The sequence below is a fragment of the Ornithorhynchus anatinus genome, chromosome 2 (genome assembly GCF_004115215.2).
Source record: "Ornithorhynchus anatinus isolate Pmale09 chromosome 2, mOrnAna1.pri.v4, whole genome shotgun sequence".
Taxonomy (NCBI): Eukaryota; Metazoa; Chordata; class Mammalia; order Monotremata; family Ornithorhynchidae; genus Ornithorhynchus; species Ornithorhynchus anatinus.
The window spans coordinates 37,564,662-37,576,900 of NC_041729.1; positions in this window are offsets into that span (position 1 = coordinate 37,564,662).

The window sequence follows — 12,239 nt, forward strand, 5'->3', positions numbered from 1 at the left end:
TTGATTCAATGAAATGCCTCAAAAGTTGCTAAGGAATACAAGGTGTAGCTGGATTGTCTAAAGTATTTAGCCTGGCGAAATATGATCACATTGAGAACTATTGTTTTAAGTTTGATTTTTTTTTTTTACACTTTCACTTAAAATGACTGTATTTACTAGGAATACAGGTGCCCAGAGGAATACAAAACAAGGGGAAGTTCCCAACATTCATTCAAGTGTATTTATTGAGCACTTACTGTGTGCAGAGCACTGTGCTAAGCTCTTGGGAGAGTACAATACAACAATAAACAGATACATTCCCTGCCTTCAATTTACACTATGCAGATTTTCCAGCCCATCTCTATTAACATTTCCTTGGTTGGCTTAGGGAACAACTCATTTTCATATTCATGATTAACTATATGTTTTATCTAAATATATTTCTGAATACTTAGTTATTTGTTCAGCAGTCTTTTCCCAATGTGTTTGGACTTTTTCCTCCTTTATCTTTGCTCTTCCTTCAGCTTTCATTCATCAGTCAATAGTTATTTGTTTCACTATCTGTAATTTTTTTTGTCCGTCTCATCCATTAAATGGTAAGTTCCCTGAGGGCAGGGAATTTATGTCTTAATAATAATAATGTTGGTATTTGTTAGGCGCTTACTATGTGCAGAGCACTGTTCTAAGCACTGGGTAGATACAGAGTAATCAGGTTATCCCACATGAGGCTCACAGTTAATCCCCATTTTGCAGATGAGGTAACTGAGGCACAGAGAAGTTGTGACTTGCCCACAGTCACACAGCTGACAAGTGGCAGAGCCAGGATTCGAACCCATGACCCCTGACTCCCAAGCCCGGGCTCTTTCTACTGAGCCACGCTACTATGTCTTGATATTGCTGAAGTCTCCCAAGCTCGTATTACACTACATTTATTGAATACATTCAGTAAATGCCATTTATTGAAGTAGGTATTTAAGGAAAAAAAATCCACGTTTTTTGTGATCTGGTCCGTCACAGAGAATTTCCTACATACATTTTTGAAACAAACAAGTTGATGGCCAAGTGATTGAGGCGATGGACTGCTAGTCCACTGTGCTCTGAAAGCATGAGTTCGAATCCCATCCTGGTGTAATTTCACTAGAGAAGCAGTTTGGCTTCATGCATAGAGCTCAGGCCTGGGAGTCAGAAGGACCTGGATTCCATTCCCAGTTCCATCACTTGTCTGCTGTGTGATCTTGGGCAAATCACTTCACTACTCTGTGCCTCAGTTCCCTCATCTGTAAAATGAGGATTAAGACTGTGAGTCCTATATGGGACAGGGACTGTGTCCAACCTGATTAACTTCCATCTACCCCAGCACTTAGTTCTGTGCCTGGCACAGTAAGTGCTTAACAAATGTCATAAAATACTACTACTAATAATAATGTTGGTATTTGTTAAGCGCTTACTATGTGCAGAGCACTGTTCTAAGCGCTGAGGGAGATACAGGTTAACCAGGTTGTCCCACGTGACGCTCAAAGTCTTCATCCCCATTTTCCAGGTGAGGGAACTGAGGCACAGAGAAGTGAAGTGACTTGCCCACAGTCACACAGCTGACGAGTGGCAGAGCCGAGTTTAGAACCCATGACCTCTGACTCCCAAGCCCGGCCTCTTTCCACTGAGCCACGCTGCTTCCCAAAAGGGAGGGAGTGGTAAGTCAATCTATCAATAGCTTAGCGAATGTATTGAGATGATGTCTACTGTCTGCCCCTTGTCAGCTGTGTGACTGTGGGCAAGTCACTTCACTTCTCTGTGGCTCAGTTCCCTCATCTGTAAAATGGGGGTGAAGACTGTGAGCCTCACGTGGGACCAACTCATTCCCCTGTATCTACCCCAGCGCTTAGAACAGTGCTCTGCATATAGTAAGTGCTCTGCATGTAGTAAGCGCTTAACAAACACCAACATTATCATCATCATCATCATCATCATCATTATTATTGTCATTAGATTATGCAATAACATAACATTATTAATATAATGTCATATGACAATATTATATTATTATTAATAATGTGGTATTGTTAATAATATAATATTAATAACATTATAAAATTAACAATATTATAACATCATAACATTAATGTCATTGCTATAATGGAGAAGCAGCGTGGCTCAGTGGAAAGAGCATGGGCTTTGGAGTCAGGGCTCATGAGTTCGAATCCCAGCTCCGCCACTTGTCGGCTGTGTGACTGTGGGCAAGTCACTTAACATCTCTGTGCCTCAGTTCCCTCATCTGTAAAATGGGGATGAAGACCGTGAGCCCCACGTGGGACAACCTGATTCCCCTATGTCTACCCCTGCGCTTAGAACAGTGCTCGGCACATAGTAAGCGCTTAGCAAATACCAACATTATTAATATCATTATATCATTATGCAATAATATAACATTGTTAATATAATGTCATACAATAATATTATATTATGAATACGATGGTATTATAATAATATTATAATCTTATTCATTATTATTATTGTTATTATTATCAGTGTGTTCTTCCAAGTGCGTAGCACAGCGCTCTGCGCATAGTGAGCACCCAGTTACCAGTGCTGATCGATCGGCGTTGCCTAAGGTTTCGGTCCTGTACACCGCTGCAGTTCCTCCTTTTACCACAGGAGGTCGCCAGGGTTTTACCCATCCAACACACTTGCCATCATCCCAAATCTTCAGGTTGGGTAAATAATGTTGGTATTTGTTAAGCGCTTACTACGTGCAGAGCACTGTTCTAAACGCTGGGGGAGATACAGGGTCATCAGGATGTCCCACGTGAGGCTCACAGTCTTCAACCCCATTTTCCAGATGAGGGAACTGAGGCACAGAGAAGTGAAGTGACTTGCCCACAGTCACCCAGCTGACAAGGGGCAGAGGCGGGACTCGAACCCATGACCTCTGACTCCCAAGCCCGGGCTCTTTCCACTGCTGCTTGTCTATACAATTAGTTAATTTCCAAATCGTCATAATTGTACATCCGGAATTAACATCTTTTCCCATCCCCTCTTCCCCCAATACCCTCAGCAAAAAATGGGACTAATTTGACGTGAAAACTCCAGCATAAAAGCTGGACACAACCTCACTGTTGGCAGGGAAGGTGTCTGTCATATTCATTCGTTCCATTCCATCGTATTTATTGAGCTCTTTCGGGGTGCAGAGCACTGTACTAAGCGCTTGGAAAGTACAGTATAAAGAGGGACAATCGCTGCCCACAACGGGCTCACAGTCTGGAAGGGGGGAGACAGACATAATGATAATAATAATAATGTTGGTATTTGTTAAGCGCTCACTATGTGCAGAGCACTGTTCTAAGTGCTGGGGTAGATACAGGGTAATCAGGTTGTCCCACATGAGGCTCACAGTCTTAATCCCCATTTGACAGATGAGGTAACTGAGGCACAGAGAAGTGAAGTGACTTGCCCACAGTCACACAGCTGACAAGTGGCTGAGCTGGGATTCGAACCCATGACTTCTGACTCCCGAGCCCAGCCTCCTTCCACAGAGCCATCAAAACAAGTAAACAGGAATTAATTATAAATAAATAGAATTTTAGATATGAATAAATTGAATTATATATATGAATAGAATGATAGATTATTGTTGTATTGCAGTCACCGAAGTGCGTAGTAATAATAATGTTGGTATTTGTTAAGCGCTTACTATGTGCAGAGCACTGTTCTAAGCACTGGGGGAGATACAGGGTAATCAGATTGTCCCACGTGAGGCTCACAGTCTTAATCCCCATTTTCAGATGAGGTAACTGAGGCACAGAGAAGTGAAGTGACTTGCCCACAGTCACACAGCTGACAAGTGGCAGAGCCGGGATTTGAACCCATGACCTCTGACTCCCAAGCCCGGGCTCTTGCCACTGAGCCACGCTGCTTCCAAGTGGGATGGGGACTGTGTCTGACCTGATTACCTTCTATTTACCCCAGCACTTAGAACAGTTCCTGGCACAGGGAGCATTTAACAAATACCATTAAAAAAAAAAAGCAGAGCTCAGGCCTCGACACTCCCTGAGCATCTTCCTCCCCAGTGCTCTGCCTGGGGACAATAATAATAATAATTATGTTGGTATTTGTTAAGCGCTTACTATGTGCCGAGCACTGTTCTAAGCGCTGGGGTAGACACAGGGGAATCAGGTCGTCCCACGTGGGGCTCACAGTCTTAATCCCCATTTTACAGATGAGGGAACTGAGGCACAGAGAAGTTAAGTGACTTGCCCACAGTCACACAGCTGACAAGTGGCAGAGCCGGGATTCGAACTCATGACCTCTGACTCCAAAGCCCACGCTCTTTCCACTGAGCCAGGCAACAGTGGCCAGGGGCCAGCCAGAGGGCTTGCTCGCCCCTGCAGGGCTACCGAATGGCACCTGGAAGGGGAATGCAATGTTCTAGAGCAACTGGGAGCTCAGGGCTCCCCTGAAGTGCTTAGGTGGGCAGCCATTTTTTTAATGGCATTTGTTAAGCATTACTGTGTCCCAGCAACTGTACTAAGCGCTGGAGTAGATACAAGATAATCAGGTTGGACCCAGTCCATGTCCCCTATGGGGCTAACAAGTCTTTTCCCCATTTTCAGGAAAGGTAACTGAGGTACGGATTAGGGCACAAGAAAGGATGATTGGGAGAAAATATATCTATAGAATGGCTATGAATTGGAAACGACTAGACGGCACTTGATAATAATAATGTGAAACACAGAGAAGTTAAGTGACTTGCCCAAGGTCACACACGACAAGTGGCAAAGCCAGGAACAGAACCCAGGTCCTTCAGATTCCCAGGCTCGTGCTCTAGCCACTAGACCACGCTGCCGTTACAGTATGCTCCAGGCATGACGTAATTCCAGAGCAAAGCAACGACATCATATCGGGCCGGAGGAAGTGGCAAATTTACCCCTGCCTCAGAGCAGCCAAACCTTTGAAGCCAACCCATCAGTCAATCAATGGTATTTATCGAGCACTTACTGGGTGCAGAGCACCATACTAAGTGCTTGGGAGAGTACAGAATAACAGAGTTGGTCAACATAATCCCTGCCCACAATGAGTTTGCCCTCTTGAAGGAGCAGGTGATGCGATCCTGAGGGAGTCCATGGGCTTGGCCACTCTCCCATAGATTCAGAGAGCCAATCTTACCGTGATTAAGGTTGCTGATACTTTGGGCTAGGATTCCCCACCACTGGCTGGAGGCCGACCACTTCTCTGGGGCCCAGTTTGGCTATTTTTATAATAATGTTGGTATTTGTTGAGCGCTTACTATGTGCCAAGCACTGTTCTAAGCGCTGGGTTAGATACAAGGTAATCAAGTTGTCCCACGTGGGGCTCACAGTCTTCTCTGCTGTGAGAGTCTGATCCCCTGTGTTTTAGGTGAGCTCCTTCTGGTTTCCTCTAGTCTGGGGTGAATTTCTGCACTACTGGCTACAAGGGTCCTCTTGAATTCCTCATTATTGGACCAGGAACCTCTTATTTGGCTTAGTTGAAATCAATTGTATTTATTGAGCACTTACTGTGGGCAAAGCACTGTACTAAGCACTTGGGAGAATGTAATAAAACAGAATTGGTAGACACGTTGAAAAGAGCCTGGCCCCGGCGTTCAGAGGACTCGGTTTCTAATCCTGGCTCTGCTATGTGACTTTGGGGAAGTCACTTTATTTATCTGTGCCTCAGATTCTTTATCTGTAAAATGGAGATTAAATACTTATTTTCTCTCCTACTTGGATAGTGAACCCCTTTGCAAGACAGGGACTGTCCAAACTGATTATATTTTTTTCTACCTCAGTGCTTAGTACAGCCTTTGGCACGTATTAAGCACTTAATGAATACTACGATTTTTTTTTTTGGCCTATTTACTACTCAGAGGCCATGGTGATAGAGGTGTGATTATGTAAAATGGTCCAACAGCAAAAAATGTCCATGTTACACTATTTTAAAACATACTGTGAGAAAGTCATTAATCAGACTGCCAATGTTACATAGTCTGACCTATACTTTCCTCTTGTTCTTTCAAAAATAGGCTTCTTAACTGTGCTGGGACAGTTCTGATTTGATCTATAGAGTCCCCAGGTGTGTGGTATAAGAACTTTCTGAGTTAATTCTGATAATTTTAGCCGATTCTTCCACATGACACATCAAGCTAAGGAACTAGGATCTGGGACTTTGTAACTATTTCAATTTAATAGCCACACCCAAATGACAGTTATCGGTGATTTGCTGCCTACTTTGTAGGGCGTTCCACAAGGGGAGGCTCCCAGGGCCAGTTCTTTTAAATACTCCCAGTTCTACCAGAACTTTACAGCATGACTTTTGGAAAGATCACAGCTACAGAATTCGGAAACACTCTTCCAACGATGCGCATCTGTGTGGATACAGTCCGACGCTGTAGCGGAAAAAATGATTTTGTGCAAATGTGTCTGAATGATGTCGGACACAGGGCACTCTAATACGAGTCTTTCTTAATGCAGGATCATTCAGAAATGTAACCCCTAAAGTAAAGGATTGGGTGTATCTTTCCAATTGATGACCTGCATGAAGGCACTGAAAACATTGCTTATAAAATTTGCAGCAAGAATAATCATCGTGTTATTTGTTTACTGTGTGCCAAACACTGTACTAAGTGCTGAGTGTAGATACAAGATAATTAAGTCATATTATCCCTGTCCCTAATGGGGGCTCACAGTCTAAATAAGATGGAGAACAGGTATTGTATCCCCATTTTACAGATGAGGAAAGTGAGGCATAGAGAAGTTAAGTGATTTGCTCAAGGTCATTCAACAGGCAAGTGGAAGAGACAGGCTTAGAAGCCAAGTCTTCGGATTCCAACCCGTGTCCTTTCCCCTAGGTCACCCTGCTTCCCAACAGATAGTAGCTGAAAGACAATTCAGAGTGACAATAAGTTAAAAAAATGCACCTGGAAAAAAATGATGAAATTCAATAGGGCCAAGTTTGGCCTGAATTAAGGATGAAACAAGTGCAGACTGGGAGACTGGATAAGCCCAAATAGACCAGAAGAAGCCTTGGGGGATGCAACTGACCATAAGACAACTATAAAGGAGCAGTTTGGCCTACTGGATAGAGCATGGGCTTGGGAATTGGGAGGCCTGGGAGTTGGCAGACCTGCGGTCTAATTCTGGCTCCACCACTTGCTTGCCGGGTAGCCCTGGGCAAGTCACTTCACCTCTCAGTGCCTCAGTTTCTTTCCTCTCCTTAGACTATGAGTGCCCAAATGGGATAGGGACTGTCTGCTTATATCTACCCCAGCACTTAGTATAGTGCTTGGCAATCAATCAATCGATCGATCATTCAATCATATTTATTGAGGGCTTAGTGCATGCAGAGCACTGTACTAAGCATTTCAGAGACTACAATATAGCAGAGTTGGTAGACACGCTCCCTGCCCAAAAGTTTGCAGTCTAAAGGAAAGTACATACTGGCACATAGTAAGTATGTAATAAATACTCTGATTACAATAAATCAGTTGTATTTATTGAGAGCTTATAGCGTGCAGAGCACTGTACTAAACACTTGGGAGAGTACAATATAACAGAGTTGGTAGTAACATTCCCTGCCCACAGTGATGAGTTGGCAATCTGGCATTATTAATTTAAAGTCAACACAACCCTGGGAAAACTGGGCAAGAGCAGGCAAGAGTTGGGAAGAAATCCTTCCACCTTCCAGTGTCCGCTTCATGGGCTAGAACTTAGCTAGACCACTGAGGTCAGTTTTGCCTCACCACACTTTTAAGGAAGAATGTGGAAAACTGGAGAGGTGTCAGAGAAGGAGAGCAAAAATGATTAAAGGGATGGAAAATGGATCCTGTGAGGAAAGGTTAAAGCAGTTGAGGGATTTTTTTTTTTTTTGTAGCCAGGAGATGAGAAGACTGGGTGGGAGAAAGTGCATAATTTAAATATCTTTGAGTTCAAGTAGGGTTTTTATGAGGAGGGTGCTGTTCTCGAGATCCCCTGAGGACTGAAAATTAGGAAATAAACCAAAATTAAAATGGGAATAATTAATTCCACTGATTGTTAGAATCACAAAATGCTGGAAAGGGTTCCATCCCTGGAGCTCTCTGAAGGAAGGATAGATGACAATTTGTCCTGGAAGGTCAATCAATCAATGGTATTTATTAAGTGCTTACTGTATGTAGAGCACTGAACTGAATACTTCGGAGAGGACGGTGCAATATGAGAAACAATATGGCCTAGTGAGAAAGAGCATGGGCCTAGAAGTCAGACGCCTGGGTTCTACACCAATGCTCTGCCAATTGCTTGTTGTGAGAACTCGGTCAACTCAATTTCTCTGTGCCTCAGTTTTCTCAATTGTAAAATGGAACTTAAACATTTATTCTCCCTCCTACTTAGAATGTGAACCCCAAGTGGGACAAGGACTGTGTCTAACCTAATTAACTTTTATCTACTCCATACATTAAGCACTTAACAAATGCCATAATAGTAATAAGACCGATAGGCATGATCCATGTGTTCAAGGAGTTTACAATCTAGTGAAGTCATTCACCTGCCCAAAGCCTTGACCAAGTGAGATCTCTCCTAGCTTAATGATTCCATATTTTCTGAGACCTGTGAAATTTTCACCAGTATTCCTTGGTTGCTCATATCTCCCAACTTTCTTCCCCTTTTTCTTTTCTCTTCCCCATCTCCTCTCATTATTACTGCTAACACTTATTAAGCTCTTACAATGGGTGATAGGTACTGGGGTAATTATATTTCAAAAAATTAAAATAGGTCCCTCGTCTCTGCCTCAAAAGTAGCTCATAAGCTAAGTAGGGCGGACGAACACAGAGAACAAAAGAATATAATGCGAACAACAGTGGAAACAAGTTAAAATTCGATGGTTCAATTCCCAGAGAGAGCAGTATAAAGATTCAACAGGCTTTGGAGAGAAAGGGCCCTAACCTCCACAGTGTTCTAGAATTTGCAAAATATGATTTCTATCTCCCTCCGTTGGGAGTGGAGTTTGGCTCCGACTGTGTTAGGTGGGGGGGGGAGGGGGGGACGGGACTGCTCTGGCCATCAGATGACCCTACCTGTCAGTAAATCTGGTAATCAATCCGTTATATTTATTGAGCGCTTACTGTGAACAGAGCACTGTACTAAGAGTTTAAGAGGGCACAAAAGAATAGGTAGACATGAATCCTGTCCTCAAGAATCATTCACTTCAGTGGGGGAGACAAGTGTTAAAATAAATAACTGGTAGGGGAAGCAACAGACTAACAAAATATGTATATAAGTACTAAGGGGATGGAGATAGGGTGAGTACTAAAATGCTTAGAGGGTGTGGACTCAAGTGCAAAAATGAGCAGGGAGGGAGGGTAGGTTGAAGAGATGAGAAGTTAGGGAAGACTCCCTAGAAGAGATAAGATTTAGACTGCAAACCCCCTTTAGATTTATGGACAGGGATTTTATTGTATTCTCCCAAGTGCTTAGTACAGTGTAAGCACTCAATAAATAATACTGATTGACTGATAGTAGCTCTTTGAAGATGGGGAGAGTGGTGGGTTTTTTTCCTCCTTTGGTATTTGTTTACCACTTACTATGTGCCAAGCACTGTACTAAGCATTGAAGTAGATATGAGATAATTGGGTTGGACACAGTCCCCATCCCACATAACTTCACAGTCTTAATCACCATTTTATAATGAGGAAACTGAGGCTCAGAGTAGGTAAGTGACTTGCCCAAGGTCACACAACAGACGTGCTGATGAGAAGCAGCATGACCTAGTAGAAAGAGCATGGGCCTGGCAGTGAGAGGACATGGATTTTAATCCTGGCTCTGCCACTCATCTGCTGTGTGATCTTGGGAGATTTACCTAACTACTCTGGGCCTCAATTACCTCATCTGTAAAATGAGGATTAAGACTCTGAGCCTTATGTGAGAAGGGGACTTAGTCCAAACGGATTATCTTGTGTATACTCCAATGCTTAATAAGTGCCTGGCACACTGTAGGTGCTTAACAAATACCAAAAAATAAAAATAAATAAATGGCAGAGCCAGGATTAGAACTCATGTCATCTGACTCCCAGATCTGCTGCTTCACTGGAGTCACTCTTGGTCTGTCAGATAGGAAGAGAGAAGGAGATCCAAACAGGAGAGAGGGTGTGAGCACGGGGTTGATGGAGAGAGAGGTGAGAGTGAGGCACAGTGGGTGGGTTCATGTTAGAGGAGTGAAATGTTCAGGCTGGGTTGTAGTGGGAGAAGAGAGAGGACAGAGAGGAAGGAGATTAAGGAAGGATACTGATAAAGGGCCTTACAGCTGCTGATGAGGTGCTTCTTCTTGATTGATTGATCAGATGGGCAACCATTGGAGGTTTTTGATGGTCGGTAAGACATACAGAACGATTTTTTAGAAAAAATAATTGAACAGCAAAGTGAAGTATTGGCTAGAGAGAGGAGTGGCTGGAGGCAGGGAGGTGAGTGAGAAGGCTGATGCAGTAGTAAAGACACGATATGACACATCTTGGACCAGCATGGTGGCAGTTCGGATGGAGGGAAAGCAGAATTTGACTGGTTGATTGATTTGTAGGTTGAAAGATATCTGAGTCAAGAATAAAGCCAAGGAATGCTCATTATGGGCAGAGAATGTGTCTGTTTATTGTTGTACTGTATTCTCCCAAGCACTTAGTACAGTGGCTCATCACAAAGTAAGCACACAGTATGATTGACTGACTGACTGACACTTATTTTGTACAGAACCTTGTACCAAGGACTGCATAAGGCACCTCCACAGGGCTAGGCACTGAACAGAACGGACATCCAGGGGAGTTTGTGCCCAGGAGAGAAGGTGTGAGCAAGAGGTCACTGATGAGAGGGGAGAGTGAAGCCCAGTGAGTAGGCTGCTGTTGGAAGAACGTAGTAGGTGGGCTGGGATGTAGTGGGAGGGGAGTGAGGATGAGTACGAGGGAGATGATTGAGAACTTCCCCCGAATCCTAGTGATCGTGAGGCCCTGCTGTTCCTGGGCTCTGCCAGCCATTCTGTAATCTTTCATTCTCTTCCTCTGCTCCTCCCACTCTTGTGCCTCCCACTGCCTGGTTTCCATCTCTATCATTCTGGATTTACACTCTCTCCTCTCATCACCTTCCCTTTCTTTGCTCTCTTTCCCTGCTTTCTGCCCTCCTCTGCTCCTTCTTCCCTCAATTCTTGCTGTCTTCCCCTCCTCACGTTCTGTATTTCCCTAACCTTTCATCTCCCATATTTCCTTCTCCAGTCACCTTAATTGTCTGGACCCTCCATATAGGTTTTCCTCTCTTATCCACCTTTCTTCTTCATTCTGCTGCTGTGGCCTGAGGATCCCTATTCTCTCCCAGAAAACCAAGGCAGAGGAGGACTGTGAAGAGTGAATTGTAACTGCCCCCTGGTTAGTGTCTCATGTAGAAGAATTTACATACCTGGAAACGGGAAATGGAAGAAGAAGAAGCCAGAGTGCCCAGGTTTCTCCCTCCCAGTTTTTCCCTCTCCTCTGGCAACTCCATCCCGTGAAGCCAAGGGGCTGTCTCATTTTTCCCACCATCCAAATTGGCCTACTGGTACACAGATCTGTAACTTGTCTTCATTACCAAACCCATCATCCTTCAGGGCCTCACCTATGTTAACGTCACTCAAACAACCCTTTTTGGACTCAGTGGCACATGGTTCCTGACACCTTTGATAACAAACAGTATGCTATTTAAGGACATAGGCCAGTTTCCAAGAAGAGCGAGAAAAGGAGTGGAGTTGCCAGAACTGAGTACTCAATGGTACTATGGCCACCCAAAACTGCGGGCCCCAACCCATGGTTTCTAATTCAGGTTGCATTTCCCAGTGAGTATGAGTGCTTTCTTATTTAGACACAGTCACAGGAAGCAGAGGGGAGAATGAGACGTTCGGGGAGAATAGTAGAGAATATAATCCCAGGAACAGTTGGAAAGGTTGGCTTGACAAAAGAGAGATCTCTTGATGTCCAGTGGGATCATTTAAAAGAGGAAGTGGTGGCAGGGGTGAGGGAATCAGTGGGGGAGTTCATGCTGGAGAGCATTGATGTCTCGGAGGAGATGGTGAGCTCATCAGCATCAGAAACAATGGAGCCAGTGAGTCCAGGGATCTCTGCCACTTGTCAGCTGTGTGACTGTGGGCAAGTCACTTAACTTCTCTGTGCCTCAGTTCCCACATCTGTAAAATGAGGATTAAGACTGTGAGCCTCACGGGGGACAACCTGATTACTCTGTATCTTCCCCAGCGCTTAGAAC